This window comes from Saccopteryx leptura, unplaced genomic scaffold, assembly GCF_036850995.1.
Source record: "Saccopteryx leptura isolate mSacLep1 unplaced genomic scaffold, mSacLep1_pri_phased_curated manual_scaffold_21, whole genome shotgun sequence".
NCBI lineage: Eukaryota > Metazoa > Chordata > Mammalia > Chiroptera > Emballonuridae > Saccopteryx > Saccopteryx leptura.
Genome location: NW_027095703.1, coordinates 553,322 through 576,127, shown reverse-complemented (window position 1 = coordinate 576,127; position 22,806 = coordinate 553,322). Strand labels below are relative to the sequence as shown.

General features: G+C 39.6%; 1 long non-coding RNA gene across 2 annotated transcripts in view; it reads right to left on the bottom strand.

Annotated features, from left to right (window-relative positions):
• Positions 1–5,321: 5,321 nt before the first annotated feature.
• The window catches only part of LOC136386919 (uncharacterized), a 150,646-nt gene continuing 133,161 nt past the window's right edge, over positions 5,322–22,806 (bottom strand). For both annotated transcript variants that reach the window (XR_010748052.1, XR_010748053.1), the window contains exon 5: positions 5,322–5,694. This is a non-coding gene — a long non-coding RNA (uncharacterized lncRNA). The remainder of the gene's footprint in view (positions 5,695–22,806) is intronic.

The window sequence follows — 22,806 nt, the reverse complement described above, 5'->3', positions numbered from 1 at the left end:
CTTTTATTTCTTCTTTGACCCAGTTATTTATTAGTAGTATGTTGTTTACTTTAATTTTTGTGGGTTTCTTTATTTCATATTTGCAGTTGAATTTTAATTTTAAACACTTTTTTTTAGAGAATATGCTTGGTATCATTTCACTGTTCCTGAATTTGTTGTTAGTTTTGTGGCCTAACATATGGTCTGTTCTTGAGAAAGTTCCATGTGCACTGGTGAAAAATATATACTTTGATGTTCTAGCATAAAGTGTCCTGTAGAAGCATATAATGTCCATTTGGTCTATTGTGTTAATGCCAACATCTTATTATTGATTTTCTGTTTGGATGATTGATCCAGAATTGTCAATGGTATGTTGAGATCTCCATGTGTAATGGTGTTTTTGTCTGTTTCCACTTTTAGATTTGTTAATAATGTTTTATATATTTTGGTGCTCCCTGGTTTGATGCAAATATATCAAGAAGTGTTGTGTTTTAGTAAAATGTCTCCTTTATCATTATAAAGTGACTATCATTGTCACTGATTGCCTTTCTGTATTGAAGTTAGCATTGACAGATATGAGTTAGGCTATATCTGCTTTTCTTTAGATATTATTTGCCTGGCAAATTGTTTTTCAAATTTCCACTGAGTTTATTTTGTCACTGCAGCTTAGATGTGTCTCTTGAAGGCAGCATATGGTACTGTTTTGCTTTTTGATCCAGTTTGTTATTTTGTTTTGCTTTATTGGTGAATTTAAGGCAATTACATTTAAGTTAATTATTGTCACCTGAGAATTTTTTATAGCCATTTTATATATTGCTTTCTGGTATCTGTTTCTTATTTTTTTTTCTGGCAGTTGTTTTTCTTTGGTGGTACTTTATACTTCTTTCCTCTATTATTTTTTTAAGATACATGTTTAAGTAGTGGCATTTTCATGGGTTGTTACTATTAGGGTACTAAGAGAAAAATTTTCACATTTACCAGTCCATTATCTTATGAGTGCTTCTGCACTTTACTCTTCTTTGCTACTGCACATCTTTATCCTCTCTCCTTTTGTTATTTTTGTCAGATTATCCTTGTTTTTTATTGTGATCTTGTTGCAGCTTTTATTTTTAGTTTAGCTTAGTTTTGTTATTTGTATCTGGTCCAAAAACCCTCTTTACTACACTGCTCACAAAAATTAGGGAATATTTCAAAGTGAATATGAAGCAAATAAAAAAAGAAGCATTTGACCCTGTCTGCTTGGCTCAGTGGTGGAGTATCGATTCCCAGTAAGGCCCACAGGTTAATCACCCATCTGCTTCTCCACCCTTCTTCATCTCCTTTCTATTTCTCTTCTGCTCCTGCAGCCAAGTCTTTAATGGAGCAAAGTTGGCTAGGCGCTGAGGACAGCTCCACAGCCTCTGCCTCAGGTGCTAGAATGGCTCTTGTTGCAACAGAGCAGTGCCCCAGATGGGCAGAGCATCACCCCCTGGTAGGTTTGCTGGGTGGATCCTGGTAGTGTACATGTGGGAATCTGCCTCTCTTCCTCCCTGCTTCTAATTTTAGAAAAAATACAAAGAACAAGTATTTAATATTTTATTAAACAAGAACATTAGAAAAGCAAACAAGTCAAAGAATGTTTTTCAATTATGCAAATAAAATGCAAAACTAACTTTTATTTCATTGTTGACAGTGTACTATACAAAAGGCTGAAAGTACTGGAATATCTTCACATTCCCTGATCTTGAAAGTGCACATCTTACAATTTTCTAGTCCTTGCAATGCCCCTGCAACACGATTTGCCTGAATGCAAAACCTAGAGAACCACAGCACATCTTGAAGCTGTTCAAATACAGACGACGGTGGCAACAGCACTTGGAACATCCCAAATCGTGATAAGCAGACTGTGGAATCACTTTCAAGAGGCTGGCACAGGCCCTGGCTGGTTGGCTCAGGGGTAGAATGTTGGCCTGGTGTGTGGAAGTCCTGGGTTTGATTCCTGACCAGGGCACACAGGTGAAGTGCCCATCTGCTTCTCCATGCTCACCCCTCTTTTTTCTCTCTCTCTCTTCCCCTCCTGCAGCCAAGGCTCCATTAGAGAAACGTTGGATCAGGCACTGAGGATGGCTCCATGGCTTCCACCTCAGGTGCTAGAATGGCTCCTGTGGCAATGAAGCAATGGCCCAGATGGGCAGATCCCCCTAATGGGCATGCTAGGTGGACCCCAGATGGGCTCATGCAGGAGTCTGTCTGACTGCCTCCTTGCTTCTACGTTCAGAAAAATACAAAGAAAAAAAATCACTGGCACAGTAGGAAGAAATTGAGGGCAGTGTCACCCATCTACAATAGCAAGAGATGACTACTAATTGACCTCATTGACAAGAAGGAACAGGAGCAGCAATGCAACAGAGCTGTGGGGACAGGTTCTTGTTGCCAGTAGACAAAGGATACGCACCCAAGCCACACAAAATTGCCTCCACTGTGTTGGACTGCATGATCGGTGACCAATGGTATGCACTTTATTATCTACTGAACACTGTAGAACCTGCCGAAGGTGGGATGATAAGCATTGTCTTTAGAACTGTGATAAGTGGTCAACAATCCTCTTCTCTGATGAGTCATGGTTCAGTCTGCTGCCTGACAATCATCATGTACTGATCTGGCATGAATGAGGAACATAAGAGAATCCATATCATGGACAAAGGGACTCCCTCAGTGGTAGAGAAATCATGTTGTGGGCTGGCATTACCATTGGTGGTCATACTGACCTTCACATCATCAGAAATGGATCACTGACTGCTGTCAGATATTTAGATGAGGTCCTGCACCTTATAGTGGTACCTTTTGCTGGAGCAGTTAGAAACAACTTTTTTTTTTCATGGACAATAATGTAAGGCCCCACCATGCACATCTCTTCAACAACCTAGAATCAAATGCAAGGACTGGTCTTCACGTTCTCCAGACTTGAATCCCATTGATCATGCTTAGGATGCACTGGGAAGACATCTGGCAAACCATCCAGTGCCTCCCACACTTCTTGGCTGGATGTTGTCCTGGAGCAAGAGGGGCAGAGGATCCCACAACTGCTGGACAATCTGATCCTGTCTTTGCCTCACTGCTATCAGTGTTTTGGCAGTCTTGGGTGACCATACACCCTACTGAATGGTCAGTGTGAAGCATTCTCATCCAGTTTGACATGCTTCTGTTCACCCTCATCAATCCACTTGTTACTCAATCTCAATAATTGAGTTTTCATCTCATTTGCATAATTAAACTTTCTTAGACTTGTCATTTGCTTTTCTGATGTTTTTGTTTAATAATTGCTCTCTGCAGTGGGAAGTCAGTCTTAAGAATAGTACATTGTATGGGAAAGCAGCCAAGTCATGGGTAGGCAAAGATTACACTTGGGAAAGTTAGGGCTGGCAACCCATTTAAGTGCTATGGTGTAAATTCTCAGCTTGTGTGTGTATGTGACCAATACTTATCTCACGCGCGCGCGCACACACACACACACACACACACGAAGATGCAAAGGCAGAATATGAGTGTTGGGCACCTCAGGAAGATGGTATGACTGAAACAGAGAGCAAAAAGTCCTTGAAAGAAGCCACCTCTGTCACAAAATTTTGTTCTCGCAACTCCTCTGCACAGGATTCAAGTTCTGATGGAGCCTAGATGAAATTATTGGGAGTTTAAAATGTTTACTCCGCTACCAGTATTTAGGTACTTCAGTAAGGAAATTGTTAGGGGGCAGACTATGGACATTAATCTTATACTCTTTATTGTAGAATTGTCTCTCTCTGTGTTTTATCCATAGGGATGCCAGCTGAAATTGCTTCCTTAGCCCAGATATTAGGCATTGGAGTTCACAGCCCTGAACAGAACCTCACATCCAAAGATAAACATGCCAAAGCCTAATGAATACTATTTGGATGCCAGAAAAAACACATAGCCACATCCTTTCTTATCCCTAACTACCCCAATAACCCTATAAAATAAGCCTGCAAACAGGATGTTAAGGTAGACTTTAATATTACTCTACATTGTAGAAATGAGTGTTTTATCCACAACGGTAAGGAACAGGTTGAATTTCTTGCTGCCAGTACTATAAAGCCAATACTAAGACAAACTCTAATGTGAATATAAGTGTTTTTTATTTATAAATTGTTATGTATTTAATAAAATTCATTTTATTAGCTTCATTTAATCAAAATTACAAAATATGTTTTTATAAACAATTTCTCACATAATCTGTGTCCTTTTGACATTATTGATAAATTAGATTAAATTTCTTGAATTATTGTTCTTTGTTTTTGTGTTTTTTTTTCTGAAGCTGGAAACGGGGAGAGACAGTCAGACAGACTCCCGCATGCGCCCGACCGGGATCCACCCGGCACGCCCACCAGGGGGCGACGCTCTGCCCATCAGGGAGCGAAGCTCTGCCCCTCCAGGGTGTCACTCTGTTGCGACTAGAGCCTCTCTAGCGCGGCAGAGGCCAAGGAGCCATCCCCAGCGCCCGGGCCATCTTTGCTCCAATGGAGCCTCGGCTGCGGGAGGGGAAGAGAGAGACAGAGAGGAAGGAGAGGAGGTGGGGTGGAGAAGCAGATGGGCGCTTCTCCTGTGTGCCCTGGCTAGGAATCAAACCCGGGACTTCTGCACACCAGGCCGACGCTCTACCACTGAGCCAACCAACCAGGGCCTGTTCTTTGATTTTTATTAACTTAAATTTGGGGAAATTTTGTTCTTATGAGACAGTAACACCTACTATTAAATTCATTAAGTTAATAAGTAAATTTAGAAAAAACCATGAATTATATATAATATATATTATATGTATTATAATTATAATATTTTTTTTGCAGAGAACATTCATTTATTCAGATTTGGTGGAAAGAGTGCTGGTGTTCATTGCTGGTCCTGTTTTCAAGGAGTTTATTTCAGAAAGATTTACTTTCTTGGACCATGTATTTTTTTAATTAATAGCATTATACCATTTCTCTATTTTTATTATTATTACTATTAATTTTAATGGGGTGACACTAATAAATCAGGGTACATATGTTCAGAGAAAACATCTCCAGGTTATTTTGACATTTGATTTTGCTGCATTCCTATCACCCAAAGTCCATTTGTTTTCTGTCACCTTCTAATTGGTTTTCTTTATGTCTCTCCCCTTCCCCAACCTCCTTCATCTCCTCCCTGACCCCCCCCCATAACCACCACACTATTGTCCATGACTTTTGACTCTCATTTTTATGTCCAATCTATGCATGGAATCATATAGTTTTTAGTTATTTCTGATTTATTCAATACTTATTTCATTTCATATAATGTTATCAAGGTCCATCAATGTTGTTCTAAATGATCCGATGTCATCATTTCTTATGGCTGAGTAGTATATATACTATGGAATACTACTCATTGTCTTTCATCAAATTTCCAGAAAACTCAAGAAGAGACAGGGCTCAGACCCAAAGTCAGACTTAACACTCAATCTGCCTCCTCTTTTTTATGATTCAGAGGGAGTTAGTAATGGTGCAAAAGGCAAAATCTGTGCAGTTATTCATGTAGGGAAGGTATGGTGGAGTGTTCTTCTAAGGAAAAACTGGCCTGCTCTGTTTTTGAGGTCAGTAGCAAGCCATCTGTCTTCACCTTGGTCCCTACATTCCTCCTAGAGGCCAGATGATTCAGAAAGTCCATCTCCTTTCTCCATTTCTGGGTCCTCCCAAAGGCTGCCTGAAAGACAAGTTTCTCATCACATTTTTTAGAGAAGTCATGGATAAGGGGGAATATAAAGAAAATGTACTATTTCTCAATTCTTACAAAATAAATGGGTTGAAAACACAAAGAGAATATTTGGCTATTTACATAGCAGTGTGATCTTGAAGTGTTAGAGTTATGATGGAGAATACAGGCAGGATAGTTGGTGTTTAAGTAGGATACAGTGGTCAGTTATAATAGAAGAAACATAGGTAAAGGTGGTAAGGGTTGGGACCAACTATGCAGAGTTGGATTTTACTTATGTACATATAACTGGGAGGAGAGACAAAGCAATATTTTAAGGCATAAACTAAAACCACATGGGGATTTTTTAGGAGGGGGAAATTATTTTTGAAAAAAATTTTTTGTAAGGACATAGAAAACATGCAGGTATTAATGTAGCTGTAGAGGAAACCATAAGCAGTTATTAAGGGGAAAAAAGGTGAAGAGATAGTTCCAATAAAACAAACAAACTCCAAAATCCCTGGTTCACTAAACAAGGACTTTATCATTTATTTACAATGTTGGAAGGCATAAGAAACTCGGAATCTTGATTATAAAGTTTAGTCAGATTTAATTATATTCTTTCTTTAATCAATATCTTAGACTAGGAGTCAATAAACTCTGGCTTGTAACCAGTTAGCCTGCCAACTGATTGTAAATATTTAAGTGGTTGTGGAAAAATATTTCATGTTATATTAAAATTTTAAGAAATTCTATTTGTTATAGTAAAAGTCTACTGGAACATAGAGATGGTAATTATATGTGTAGAGCTCAGTAAAACAGTATATAGCATTTTTTCCCCTTTATATTGCTACTTGCTACATTTACAATTCACAGTAAAACAGCTATGTTTTATATTCTACAATACAGCTTTATAGTTTCATTTTGCTTTTCCTTATTACAGTGCAAACCCACTCAAAAGCAAAGTAGATATTAATGTCACACATGATACAGGTATCTAAGCCTGTTATTAGAAGACATAATATCAAACATGCACTGACATAATACCTATTAACTGTTAAGAACTCACAGTTCTGGCCTTGGCCAGTTGGCTCAAGGGATAGAGGGTGGGCCTGGCAGAACATGACCTGGGTTTAATTCCTGGCCAGAGCACACATGTGAAACAACCACCTGGTTCTTTTCCCATCCACCTTCCCCTTCTCTCCTTCTTCCCTTTTTATAGCTGGTGGCTCAATTTGTTTGACCATCGGCCCCTGGCACAAAGGAGAACTCGGATGACTTGAGCATCAGCCCCAGATAGTGATAACCAGCTGGATCCCATGTGGGGTACATGCGGAAGTCTATCTCCTCTATCTCAGTTAAAAAAAAAGAAGGAAACTTATAGTTCCATGCCAGAGAACATTAATCAGCAAAGTAGAACATTTCAAATAAAATATATTCTTACAGCAGAATTTCCTCATAACACTAACAGAAAGTTTAAAATTGGCTCCTTTAAAACATTAACCAATTTAGAAAGGCAATTAACCAATGCTAAATTTATCCAGGATAAGCAGCCTTTCAGAGAATATCCTGAGTTGAGGACTTTGTGAACAATAGTAATTTAAAACAAGGCAAATTATTTCAAGTGCATTTCCTTGACTGTTGAAGTGAAAGACATTATCACTACTGGGTTTTCTTGAGAAGCCAGTTGTCAACTTTGAAATGATTAAAAAAGAAACTTTTATTAATAGTCCTTGTGGAACAACTGTAGATAAGAATTTTTTAGAGTAGTTGAGAAAATACAAATTCAGAGAAAACTCAAGTAGAATCTGTTAGTATTCTAAACTGTTGTTGGTGGTAAAAATGTGAGGAGCAGATAGACAAATTGACAAAGCTTATGATTATTTTTACTTATCTGAAAACACTACATAGAAATATTTAAAACCCATCTTATGATAAATATGAATCACTCTCATGAACTAAAACATCATGAGTTCCATGAATTTTAAAATTAATGCTGAATAACCTACTTGACTTACCACACAGCACAGTTTGATGGCTTAGCAGTGGTAAGGTTTTCTTGAAAATAATATTTGTTAGAGTAATGGTGGTGTGATATACTCCTGAACTTTCCCCTTGAAATATCAAAAAATTGAATAACTGTAATGCAGTGAAGCAACCCCAGCTAAGCTCACAGACAAGCCTGAAAGATTCACATACCAATTGGACTGAAGGTAGAATGAGGTATGAAGAGGGTGGAAACAACAAACACATTTGAGGTAGGCTTTGGATAGGAGACAAACCTGGAATCACTGGGTTTTTTTTCCTCCTCTATGGACTGTAAGAGGAGGGATGCTTGGGCTCTCTGGATTTTGTCTGAGGGATAGAAAGAGGAGAACCTGGAGTGACTGGGTGTCCTTCTGCCATAAGAGGCAGTAAGACAGAAGAGTTGGTCAGGGAGACATAAACCAAAGCAGCTAGAGCAAGCAGTCACAGACAATGTTTCCATGGTCTGCCTGCAGCCCACATTTGGCAGATATAGAGAAAACAAAAGTATGTCCCTTCAACATCCCAAATCCCACCTCCCTCACCTTGCAGTACGAAGAGTGGCAGAGACAAACCCCACAGCCAGCTCTCCAAAGCCACTCTCTCCCCTGAAGAACAGAGCTGCTCCACATCCAGTCACCAGCTCTGTTGAGAAGTGGGAAGGAGCACCCAGAAGCCTGTGATCATCATTGCTAGAGCTCTCAAGCCAGAAAACTGGAGCTGAAAAGCCAAAGCCATAAGGCTGAAGCTATAAAGCCTTATAGCTGGATGATCCCCACCCACCAACTCAACTGCAAACCCACCTACATAATTGCAACAGCATATTTTAGCAGTGGACAGCCCAGGAACCACACAGAGCTAAAAGTTGGGATATAGCAACACCTGTTAGAAGAAACCTCTCAATCATAAAATTTATTTTTCTTTTTTCCTTCTTTTTTTCTTATTCATTTTTAAATTTTATCTTCTTTAAATTCAATATATTTTATTCTTATTTCTTGTGGTGTTTTGCATTTGATTTTTTTATTTGCTTTCAATCTTTTTTTCCTATGGCTTTATCATAATTTAAAAAATTTGTTTTTAATTCTACTTTTATTGTAATTATTAATTTTTTAGGTTTTTTTGTTAAGGTTCTTAACAATACCACTCTCAAATGCTATCAAGAAAGAAGAAATCAAATAACTTGGCTACACAAGACTGAGATGTAGTTCAGAAAGTATAAAAAATCTCTAGGAAAATATCTCAAACCCATGGAAACACTGAAGTTAAATATAAATTTTAAATTGAAGTTCTGAAAAAATGCAATGAAATGTAAGACACCAATAAGTGACTTTATGAGCACAGAAAATTAACAAAATGAATACCTCACCACGGAGACTGAAATGTTACAAAATGAGGAAATCAATAAATGCATTAGTGACTGAGGTAGCAAGTTTAGCTAACAGAACAAGCCTGATAGAGAAAAGAATCAGTGATATCGAAGACAAGCAATGAGAAATGCTACAGAGAGGAGAGCGATTCATGAATTAAAAAAAAAAACAGACAGAGATCTACAAGAATTCTCTGTCTCCATCAGAAAAAGCAATATAAGAATAATGGGTATATCAGAAGAAGAGGAGAGGGAGAAGGGAATGGAGAACATATACAAACAAATACATAATTGATGAGAATTGCCCAAAGCTATAGAAAGAGAGCTTCAAATCCAAGAAGCAAACAGAATGCCAAATTACCACACCTAGAAAGACCTACTCCAAAGACTTTGTAATAAAATTGTCAAAAGTCAATGACGGAGATGACATCAGAGTAATGGCGGTAGGAAGCGATACCGATAAATCTCCCCAAAAACTCAACAAGATCTTCAACCAGAAACAGAAAAACCTATCCTTTGAACCTTCAGATCTTTCGCAACACACCCGAAGATATGGTCGAGCGAAAAATTGGCTAAATATATAATCAAACCCCGGGGGAAATAGGGAGTAAGAAATGTTCCGCCTTCCTCACTAACCTAAATAATGCTGCTTTCACTAGGAACTTAGAGTATAGAAACTAAGGCAGGCAAAGGGGGTGAATAGATCCAGGCTGCGGCACAAACGGCTGAACCAGGCTGTGGCATGGAGATTCAAGCCGAGGAAAAACTGTGACTGTGGCAACCCGGGCAATACAAGCTAACACTCGCGCCAAACCCAGTTAAAGAAAGACAAGTGGGGCAGCCATTTTCCCATCTCCTGGTCGGCCCGCGCAGATAGTGCGTGAGAGATTCCTCCAAACACCTCAGGGATGGATACCGCCTGTGTTAACCCACGGAGAGGCAGAGTCAGAGGCCTTTGTGTGGGCTGAAAGCGGAATCTCCGAATTGCCCCAGCACCCCAAGGGAGCCGCGCACGGGGAGGGAGCTAGAGCCAATTCCAACTTTTCCCTACGGGCGGAGGGCTTCCTCAGAGTGAGAGACGGCTGGCCTGATATCCAGGTCTGCACGCACGGAGAGCGGGAGAGAGATTCCTCTGAGAACCTCAGGGGTGGGCGCCTGTGTTGTCCCACAGAGAGCAGAGTCAGAGGCCTGTGTGAGGGCCAAAAGCGGAATCTCCGAACTGCCCCAGTGCCCTGAAAAAGACGCACACACAGGGAGGAAGCTAAAGCCAATTCCAACGCTGGAACTTTTCCGTGCGGGCAGAGGGCTTTCTCGGAGTGAGACACTGCTGGCCTAATATCCTGGTTGGCGCACACGGAGAGTGGGCAAGAGATTCCTCTGAGCACCTCAGGGGTGGGCGCTCGAGTTATCCCACAGAGGGTCAGAGTTAGAAGTCTTTGAGTGGGCTGAAGCCCCGCCGGATCATGTTAGCAGCTCTGACAGACTGAGCCTTACCCAGAGCCCAGTGCTGAGTGGGAATAGGGTGGGGAGTTGCCAACTCTTTGAGCCTCTTACTATCCAGGCAGAGGCAGCAGCAACCCCAGAGCTGGATTATCAGGCTTCTAATTGTGGAAGGAAACACTAGGAGAGAGGCTCCAGGAAAACGGACCCCCTCACTGTCGGAGCCTATAAATGCTAATGAGCCTCGACTGCGAACGAAACTGAAGCCCAATACATGACATTGCCATAGAGACTTGTCAACTGCAAACCTCTATCTGAGCATGCCAAAGGGGCAGAACCCGGGGTACAGAGTCACCAACCAGGAAGAGAGAGAGAAAAGAAAAAGCAAGACGATAACCTCTCAAAATCAAAAATAATCCGCAGACTTTATAACCTATCCCATTTTATTATATTTGTTCGTCTGTGTCTCTTATCTTCATTCTTGAGGTTTTTTTCGTTTTTTTTCCTCCTCCAATTTGGTCGTTTAATTCTCTGCCAGCCTTACTCTCTCCTCTATTTGAACTACACTACCCATAAGTGTTACATCTTTCATTAGCTTTTCTTTCCTCTTCCTTTCTCTCTATGAGGGTTGCACTTCAAACCCCTTAACTCTCTCTCTCTCCTCTTTTTTCTTTTTTCTTCTTTTAGTGGTTCCGTCTTTTTTCTCTCTCTTTCTCTCTTTTCTCCCTCTATATTAGTCTCTTCCTTTCTCCTTTACGTCTCCTCTTATTCAAACCTCAATAATGAACAAATTATCTTATCTGGGACTCAAACTTATGTTTGTGGCATTTTGGGGGGTTTTTACTTCACCTTTTTAACTCACTAGCAGTGCTCCCATCCCTGGCTCTACATTTTATCTGGTTCTTGTTCCACTAAATAAAATAGTAATTTTTTAATTCCCCCCCCCCTTTTTCCTGTTTCCCTCTTATTCCTCTCATCATAATTCTTAGCCAACACCTAAAAGCAAATCATTTTATTCTTGACACAAATTTTTTCCTTATTTGCTTTTTGTGGGTCTATAACGCTCCCCCCCCATTTTTCTTTTTCTCTTTTTCCTTTGCCCTTTATTACTTCTCCCCAATTCAGACCCTCGATTACAGGTATTGTTTGTTCTATTTAGTATAATATAATTGACAGTTCACCACAAGATTTTCTCAAGAAATAGGAAAGAGAAAAGGAGAGGAAAAAAGGAGGGGGAGGAATAATTTCCTTCTTTATCAAATTTTATCGTATTTTATTTTTATTTAAATGTTAATTTATAAAAAAAAACTCTTTTCGGCCCTGGCCGGTTGGCTCAGCAGTAGAGCGTCGGCCTGGCATGCAGGGGACACGGGTTCGATTCCCGGCCAGGGCACATAGGAGAAGTGTCCATTTGCTTCTCCAACCCCCCCCTCCTTCCTCTCTGTCTCTCTCTTCCCCTCCCACAGCCAAGGCTCCATTGGAGCAAAGATGGCCTGGGCGCTGGGGATGGCTCCTTGGCCTCTGACCCAGGTGCTATAGTGGCTCTGGTCATGACAGAGCAACGCCCCGGCGGGGCAGAGCATCACCCCCTGGTGGACAGAGCATAGACCCTGGTGGGTGTGCCAGGTGGATCCCGGTTGGGCGCATGCGTGAGTCTGTCTGACTTTCTCTCCCCGTTTCCAGCTTCAGAAAAATACAAAAAAAAAAATCTTTTTGATTTTTTATTTTTATTTTTTGAACTTTTTATTCTTTATTAAACCTCATTAATACTATCAACAAAACCACCCTCAGATGCCATTAAAGAAGAGAAAATCGAATATCATGGATACAAAAGAAAGAGAGGTAACACAGATAGATGAGGAAAAATCTATGGAAAAAAAATTTAAGATATTGGAAACCTTGGAGTTAAATGACAGAGAATTTAAAATAGAAATCCTAAAAATACTCAGATAAACAAGAAAACACAGAAAGGCAATTTAGGGAGCTCAGAAAACAACTCAACAAACACAAAGAATATTTGACCAAGGAAATTGAAACTATAAAAACAAATCAAACAGAGATGAATAACTCAATTCACAGGCTGAAAAACAAGGTAACAAGCTTAGCTAATACAACAGGCCAGATAGAAGGGAGGATTAGTGAAATAGAAGACAAGCACTTGAGCCATAATAGAGAGAAGAAGAAAAAGACTCAAACATTTTTTTAAAAAATGAGCAAGCCCTACAGGAATTGTCTGACTCCATCAAAAAGAATAACATAAGAATAATAGGTATATCAGAGGGAGAAGAGAGAGAAAATGGAATGGAGAACATACTCAAACAAATAATAGATGAGAACTTCCCAAGCCTGTGGAAGGAACTAAAGCCTCAAATTCAAAAAGCAAACAGAACTCTGAGTTTTTTTAACCCCAACAAACCTACTTCAAGGCACGTCATAATGAAATTGGCACAAACCAACTGCAAAGAAAAAATTCTCAAGGCAGCCAGGGAAAGAAGAATACAACATATAAAGGAAGGCCCATTAGATTATCATCAGATTTCTCAACAGAAACTCTACAAGCTAGAAGAGAGTGGACCTCAATATTTAAAGTCCTGAAAGAGAGTATCTTTCAGCCACGAATACTATACCCATCAAAGCTATCCTTCAAATATGAAGGCGAAATAAAAACATTCACAGATACAGAAAAGATGAGGGAATTTATCATCAGAAAACCCCCACTCCAGGAAATACTAAAGGGGCTTCTCCAGTCAGATACAAAGAACAAAAAAAACAAAAAACAAAAAACAAAGCCATAAGTAAAAGCTCCAAGAAGAACACAATAAAGCCAACTTTAAACTGTGACAACAAAAGAAAAGGGGGGAGAGGATAGAGATTAACAGTAGCAAAGGACGAGGGAGTGCAAAAGTACTCACAAAATAGTGCACTACAATGAACAGGGTAGAAATCCTTTTCATTACTTAATGGTAACCACCATTGAAAAAACCACCACAGAAGCACATGATTTAAAAAAGATAGCAACAGAGGAAAGATGTATGGAACACAATCAAATAAAAACAACAGATAGAAAAACGAAAGAGAAGGATCAAACAAGACACAAAACTAACAGAAAGCAATCTAAAAAATGGCAATAGGGAACTCACAAGTGTCAATAATTACACTAAATGCAAACAGATTAAACTCACCAATAAAAAGGCACAGAGTAGCAGAATGGATTAAAAAAGAAAATCCAACTGTATGCTGCCTACAAGAAATTGATCTAAGCAACAAGGATAAAAAAAAGTTCAAAGTGAAAGGCTGGAAAACAGTACTCCAAGCAAATAACATCCAAAAAAAAGCAGGCGTAGCAATACTCATATCTGATAATGCTGACTACAAGACAGCAAAAGTACTCAGAGACAGAAATGGCCATTTCATAATGGCTAAGGGGACACTGAATCAAGAAGACATAACAATTCTTAATATATATGCACCAAACCAAGGAGCACCAAAATATATAAGACAACTACTTATTGACCTTAAAACAAAAACTGACAAAAATACAATGATACTTGGAGACCTCAAAACACTGCTGACAGCTCTAGATCGGTCATCCAAACAGAGAATCAACAAAGATACAGTGGCCTTAAACAAAACACTAGAGCACCTGGATATGACAGACATCTACAGGACATTTCATCCAAAATTGACTGAGTATACATTTTTCTCCAGTGTACATTGATCATTCTCAAGAATTGACCATATGTTTGGACACAAAAACAATATCAGCAAATTCAGAAAAATCGAAGTTGTACCAAGCATATTTTCTGATCATAAAGCCTTAAAACTAGAATTCAACTGCAAAAAAGAGGGAAAAATCCCACAAAAATGTGGAAACTAAACAACATACTTTTAAAAAATGAATGGGTCAAAGAAGAAATAAGTGCAGAGATCAAAAGATATATACAGACTAATGAAAATGACAATACGACATATCAGAATCTATGGGATGCTGCAAAAGCAGTGATAAGAGGGAAGTTCATATCACTTCAGGCATATATGAACAAATAAGAGAGAGTCCAAGTGAACCACTTAACTTCCCATCTTAAGGAACTAGAAAAAGAACAAAGACAACCCAAAACCAGCCGAAGAAAGGAGATAATAAAAATCAGAGCAGAAATAAATGAAATAGAAAAAAGAAAAACTATAGAAAAAATTAATAGAACAAGGAGCTGATTCTTTGAAAAGATCAACAAAATTGACAAACCCTTCGCAAGACTTACCAAGGAAAAAAGAGAAAGAATGCATATAAACAAAATCCAAAATGAAAGAGGAGAAATCACCACGGACATCGTAGATATAAAAAGAATTATTGTAGAATACTATGAAAAACTTTATGCCACTAAATTCAACAACCTAGAAGAAATGGATAAATTACTAGAATAATACAAACTTCCTAGACTGAGTTAAGAAGAAGCAGAAAGCCTAAACAGACCTATTAGCAGAGAACAAATAGAAAAAAAACACATTAAAAAGCTCCCCAAAAATAAAAGTCCAGGCCCAGATGGCTATACCAGCGAATTTTATCAAACATTCAAAGAAGACTTGGTTCCTATTGTACTCAAAGTCTTCCAAAAATTGAAGAAGAAGCAATACTTTCAAACACATTTTATGAGGCCAACATAACCCTCATACCAAAACCAGGCAAGGATAGCACAAAAAAAAACAACTACAGACCAATAACTTTTTTTTTTTTGTATTTTTCTGAAGCTGGAAATGGGGAGAGACAGTCAGACAGACTCCCACATGCGCCTAACCGGAATCCACCAGGCACGCCCACCAGGGGTGACGCTCTGCTCACCAGGGGGCGATGCTATCCCCCTCCGGGGTGTCGCTCTGCCATGACCAGAGCCACTCTAGTGCCTGGGGCAGAGGCCAAGGAGCCATCCCTAGCGCCCGGGCCATCTTTGCTCCAATGGAGCCTTGGCTGCAGGAGGGGAAGAGAGAGACAGAGAGGAAGGAGGGGGAGGGGGTAGAGAAGCAAATGGGCGCTTCTCTTATGTGCCCTGGTTGGGAATCGAACCCGGGTCCCCCGCACGCCAGGCCGACGCTCTACCGCTGAGCCAACCGGCCAGGGCCAGACCAATATCTTTAATGAATACAGATGCTAAAATACTAACCAAAATACTAGCAAATCGAATACAACAACATCTTAAAAAAATAATATGGCCCTGGCCGTTTCGCTCAGTGGTAGAGCGTCAGCCTGGCATGCAAGGGGTCCAGGGTTTGATTCCCGGCCAGGGCACACAGGAGACGCGCCCATCTGCTTCTCCACCCCTCCCCCTCTCCTTCCTCTCTGTCTCTCTCTTTCCCTCCCGCAGCTGGGGCTCCATTGGAGCAAGGATGGCCCGGGCGCTGGGGATGGCTCCTTGGCCTCTGCCCCAGGTGCTAGAGTGGCTGTGATCGCGGCAGAGCGACCCCACGGAAGGGCAGAGCATCGCCCCCTGGTGGGCAGAGCATCGACCCTGGTGGGCGTGCCGGGTGGATCGCTGTCGGGCGCATGCGGGAGTCTGTCTGACTGTCTCTCCCCATTTCCAGCTTCAGAGGAATACAAAAATTAATAATAATAATACATCATGATCAAGCGGGATTCATCCCAGAATCTCAAGGATGGTTCAACATACGTAAAACGGTGAACGAAATACACCATATCAACAAAACAAACAACAAAAACCACATGGTCTTATCAATAGACGCAGAATAGGCTTTCGATAAAATACAACACAATTTTATGTTTAAGACTCTCAACAAAATGGGTATAGAAGGAAAATATCTCAACATGATAAAGGCCATATATGATAAACCATTGGCTAACATCATATTAAATGGCACAAAACTGAAGGCTTTCCCCCTTAAATCAGTAACAAGACAGGGTTGTCCACTCTCTGCACTCTTATTTAATGTGGTACTAGAGGTTCTAGCCAGAGCACTCAGACAAGACAAAGAAATAAAAGGCATCCATATCGGAAAAGAAGAAGTAAAGGTATCACTTTTTGCATATGATATGATCCTATACATCGAAAACCCCAAAGAATCCACAAAAAGACTACTAGAAACAATAAGTCAATACAATAAGGTCGCAGGATACAAAATTAACATACAGAAGTCCATAGCCTTTCTATATGCCAAGAATGAAACATTTTAGAATGAACTCAAAAGAGAAATCCCCTTCACGATTGCAACAAAAAAAATAAAATACCTAGGAATAAACATAACAAAGAATGTAAAGGACTTATACAATGAAAACTATAAACCATTGTTAAGGGAAATCGAAAAAGATATAATGAGATGGAAGAATATTCCTTGTTCTTGGTTAGGAAGAATAAATATAATCAAGATGGCCATATTACCCAAAGCAATATACAAATTTAATGCAATTCCCATCAAAATTCCAATGACATTTTTTAAAGAAATGGAGCAAAAAAATTCATCAGATTTATATGGAGCTATAAAAACCCCCGAATAGCCAAAGCAATCCTAAAAAAAAAAGAATGAAGCTGGGGGCATTACAATACCTGACTTTAAACTATATTATAGGGCCACGACAATCAAAACAGCATGGTATTGGCAGAAAAATAGACACTCAGACCAATGGAACAGAATAGAAAGTCCAGAAATAAAACCACATATATATAGTCAAACTTCTTTTGATAAAGGGGCCAACAACACACAATGGAGAAAAGAACGCCTTTTCAACAAATGGTGCTTGGAAAACTGGAAAGCCACATGCAAAAGAATGAAACTGGACTACAGTTTGTCCCCCTGTACTAAAATTAACTCAAAATGAATCAAAGACCTAAACATAAGACATGAAACAATAAAGTACATAGAAGAAGACATAGGTACTAAACTCATGGACCTGGGCTTTAAAGAGCATTTTATGAATTTGACTCCAAAGGCAAGAGAAGTGAAGGCAAAAATTAATGAATGGGACCACATCAGACTAAGAAGTTTTTGCTCAGCAAGAGAAACTGATAACAAGATAAACAGACAGCCAACTAAATGGGAAATGATATTTTTAAACACCTGCTCAGATAAGGGCCTAATATCCAAAATATACAAAGAACTAAATCTCAACAACAAACAAACAAACAATCCAATAAAAAATGGGAAGAGGATATGAACAGACACTTCTCCCAGGAAGAAATACAAATGGCCAACAGATATATGAAAAGATGCTCATCTTCGTTAGTTAATAGAGAAATTCAAATCAAAACTGCAATGAGATTCCAGCTCACACCTGTTAGATTAGCTATTATTAACAAGACAGGTAATAGCAAATGTTGGAGAGGTTGTGGAGAAAAAGGAACCCTCATCCACTCTTAGTGGGAATGTAAAGTAATATAACCATTATGGAAGAAAGTATGGTGGTTCCTCAAAAAACTGAAAATAGAACTACCTTATGATTGCTGGCAATCCCTCTACTGGGTATATACCCCCAAAACTCAGAAACATTGATACGTAAAGACACATGTAGCCCCCTGTTCATTGTAGCATTGTTCACAGTGACTAGGACATGGAAACAACCAAAAAGCCCGTCAATAGATGATTGGATAAAGAAGATGTAGCACATATACACTATGGAATACTACTCAGCCATAAGAAATTATGAAATCGGATCAATTACAGCAAAATGGTGGGAAGAGCAGGAAGCATCAACTTCCATATGACAAAGAACGAATCCTCAAGGCAGCTATAGAAAGTAAATAAATAAAGGAAAGCCCACTAGGTTATCATTAGACTTCTCAGCAGTAACTCTACAAGCCAGAAGAGAGTGGACCAAAATATTCAAAATGTTAAAAGAGAAGAATTACTACCGAAGTATACTATATCCATCAAAGCTATCCTTCAAATAAGAAGAAATAAAAACTTCTACAGACAGATGCTGAGGGAATTTATCACCAGAAAAACCCCACTACAGGAAATACTCAGTGGGGTTATTGAACCACTCACAAAGAATAAAACAGAACAAAACTACAGGTAAAAGCTCTAACAACGTCATAAAAAATAAGAATAATCTGTTACAACAATAACATAAAAGGGAAGAGGATAAAAACCTGCAGTAGCAAAGAAGGATGGAATGCAGAAGCACTCATAAGACAAAAGACTCCTATATATGTGTGACAAATTTTCTCTTAACAACCTAATTGTAACCATGCATGAAAAAGCCACTACTGAAACACACAGCTTAAAAAAAGAAACAGGAAAAATAAATATGGAGTACCACAAAACAGTAACAACTGAGAGAAACAAAAAAGAGAAGAACTAAACAAAACACAGAGATACCAAAAACAAAACATAAAATGGTTATAGGAAATACTTAAATGTCAATAATTACTCTAAATGTAAATGGACTGAAGTTACCAATAAAGAGGTCCATATTAGCGGATTAGATAAAAAAACAAAACCCAACTATATGTTGCCTTCAAGAGACACATCTAAGGTGCAAGGACAAAAGTAGAATCACAGTGAAAGGCTGAATAGTGATTCTCTAAGCAAATAATATCCAAAGAAAATCAGGTGTAGCCATACTTATATCTGACAATGCTGATTTCAAGACAACAAAGGTAATCAGAGAAGGATAAACATCTCATGGTGATAAAGGGGCATTGTATCAAGAAGTCATAACACTTCTTTATATATATGCACTGAAGCAGGGAGCACCAAAATTTATAAGACATCTACTAACTGATCTAAAAAGAAGACAAAAATACAATCAATTTTGGAGATTTTAACACACCATTTATGAATTTAGATAAATCATCCAAACAGAAAATCTTTTTAAAAATATTGGCCTTAACCCAGTGGACCAAATGAACATAATAGACATTTATAGGACATTTCATCCCAAAATGTCAGATTTTACATTTTTCTCTAGTGTGCATGGAAAAATCTCAAGGATAGACTCCATGTTGAGTCATAAAATAAGTATCAAAAAATTAAGGAAGATTGAAATTATATCAAGCATATTTTCTGATCAAAAGGTTTTGAAGTTATAACGAAGTATTCTGATAAAGAGGAGTAAATAAACCCCCAAATATGTGAAAATTAAGCAACATACTTCTAAGAAATGACTGGGTCAGAGAAGAAAATCAAAGCAAAGATCAAGTTATATAGCTTGAGGCATTCAAAGATAGCCACAGAGTAGGCAGACGCACCAACTCCCACTTCCCAGAACCAATGTGGATGACAATTTAATCCAAAACACTCATCGTGAAAGACAAATTTTGGACTGAACTAGGAGGATTCTACAACCAAAGACCACCAAAAAACCCACACTGAGTCTGGTAGAAGGGGCGAATACGCGGACAGGGGTACTCTGCTCCTGGAACCAGGGATCAAGGACAGGAGTGGCACCCCGGAGGAATTTTCACAAAGGGGAGGGCTGTCCAGCGAGTTGCAGGTCCTTATCCCCAAAACCGGAATCCAAGCCTAGAGCTCTGGAGCTGGGAAGGGGCTGACAGACTATATTTGGCTGAGAAAAAAACCTGGACACAGTTTGAGAGAAAGAGGCAGAACTCTCAGACCCAGGCTCCATGTTAAAGGAACTGCACAGAGGACCTAGCTCACAGCCACTTTCTCGGGGATCCAGGACACCCTAACCCGTGGGCTGAGTCACTTCCCAGATTTAAAGTGGACCAGCATCACCAGCAAAGGAAAGAAAGTGCCCCAGCACTGAATGCTCCCCTACCCTAGCTAGAACAGCACCAGGTGCCATGTTAGGGACACTAATAGGGCCTGCAGAAATCTAAGCTACACCACTTTCTCACACTGCTGAGTTCTTGCCCAAGGCAGACAGGCAGGAGGCAGCAAGGCGCAGCTGCAAAGGTTTGAGCGAGCACGCCCAGGCCGGCCCACAGAGCCCGGAACCACCTGTGCCGCTGGTGAAGCCTGATTTCACATACATCCCTGCTCCCTGAGTGGCCTGCCCTTGGCAAACGCAGAGCCCCAAGAGGCAACAGACAGGTAATGCGCAGGAAAGCACAAGCCGGCCAGCAAAGGCGGAAGTCACCTGGCAGCGGCGGGAAACCGGCAGGTGAAAATAGCCTCAGGTGAGCAAAATGGCCTCAGGCTGGGCGTGCCCTTGACAGCGATCTGTGTAGAAGCGGGGCCCCATTGGGAAAGCATAGACGCGCTCACGCATCCACGAGTCCACTAGTGACAGCGGAAGTTGTGTCAGCTAGCGCAGGAATCCCTGTGGGCACTCAAAACTGCTCAAGGTATGGACATGCCCTCAGCAGTAAGATCAGCACCGGCAACCTTGGCAGAAATCTGAGAGGGCGAAGGCGTCCCCTGAGATCTGAGCCGACCAAGGCAGTCCCGCAGCAGCGGTTGCGGAGGTGCGCTGGAGCCAGCAGCACCTGAGCCCAAAAGCCCCAGGCAGCAACAGCGATGGTGATTTAGTAGAGCTAGTACAAAACGGGAGCTAAAATGTTTACATAGAAAAACAGCTAAAGCGAAGAAATAGGCCACATCTAATACCGTACCTAATGACTGAATTACACTACTGAGCCCAACAAGTAACCAATAAAAGAAAACAGAAAGCAGATTTTAGGCGAGCTTGAACTTTTCAAGTAACTTCTCCCAGGCCAAGAGTATTTAAAAACAAGCCTAGGAGTGCAGCTGATATTTAAAATAGCACCGGGACCCAGAAGAGGCAGCCACAAGATCTGGATAACCTGTACCTCCCAAAAAGTGGATAAGAACAAGTCACAGGCAGTGACTCCTACTGATCTGCCCCAAGCCCCAACCAGGGAAGTCCAGGGTAACACAGATAAAATGGGAAGACAGAGAAGTGCAATCCAAATGACTCAACAAGATAATCCCTCAGAAAAAGAGCTGAGTGAGACGATATAAGCAAACTACGGGAGGCAGAGTTTAGAATAATGATTACTAAAATGCTGAAAGATCTTAGAACAACAATGGATAGTCACAGTGAGCACATAAATAAGGAAATAACAAGTATTAAAAAGGACATCAAAATAATAAGGAAGAACCAGTCAGAAATGACAAATACAATACCAGAAATGAAGATTACACTAGAAGCAATTAATAGCAGGCTGGATGAAGCAGAGGATAGAATCAGTGAGTTAGAATAAAAGATATTTGAAAACATAGAATAAGCACAGCAAAAATAAAAGAGAATGAAAAAAATTGCAGAAACTCTGAGAGCTCTGTGACAATCTAAAGAGAAATAATATCCACATCATAGAAGTTCCTGAAGAAAAAGAGAAAAAACAAGGGTTAGAAACCTTGTTCAATCGAATCATAGCCAAAAACTTCCCTAAATTGACAAAGAACAAATTTACACAAGTTCAAGAAGCACAGAGAACTCCACTAAAGAGAAACACAAAGAAATTCACACCAAGATACATCATAATTAAAATAACAAAGCTAAGAAATAAAGAGAAAATATTAAAACCTGCTAGAGAAAAAAAGGCTATTACCTACAAAGGGATCACCATAGGATGACATTTAACTTCTCAACAGAAACACTTGAAGCTAGAAGGGAATGGCAAGAAATATTCAAAGTAATGCAGAACAAGTGCCTACAACCAAGACTACTTTATCCAGCAAGATTATCATTTAAAATCGAAGGAGAAATAAAAAGCTTCCCAGACAAAAAAAAAAAAAAAACCCTCAAGGAATTCATTACAGCCAAACCAATGCTGCAAGAAATGTTAGTGGCCTAATGTAAACAGAACAAGGGGGGAAAAGAATACAGCAAAAGAGGAATATAGCTTTAAAGAATAAAATGCCAATAAACAACTACATATCAATAATAACTTTAAATGTAAATGGATTAAATGATCCAATCAAAAGACATAGAGTAGCTGTATGGATAAGAAAGCAGGACCCATATATATGCTATCTACAAGAGACACACCTCAAAACAAAAGATACACATAGACTAAGGTAAAAGCATGGAAAAAATATATCATGCAAATAGAAATGAAAAAAAAAGCTGGGGTAGCAATACTTATATATCAGACAAAGTGGACTTTAAAACAAAGGCTATACTAAGAGATAAAGAAGGCCACTACAGAATAATAAAGGGAGCAATCCAACAGAAAGATATCACCATTATAAATATCTATGCACTTAACATAGGAGCACCTAATATATAAAGCAGATTTGATAGATATAAAGGGCGAGATCAATAGCAATACTATAATAGTAGGATATCTCAATACCCCACTAACATCAATAGATAGATTCTCAAGAAAGAAATTAACAAAGAAACAAAGAAGGCCTGA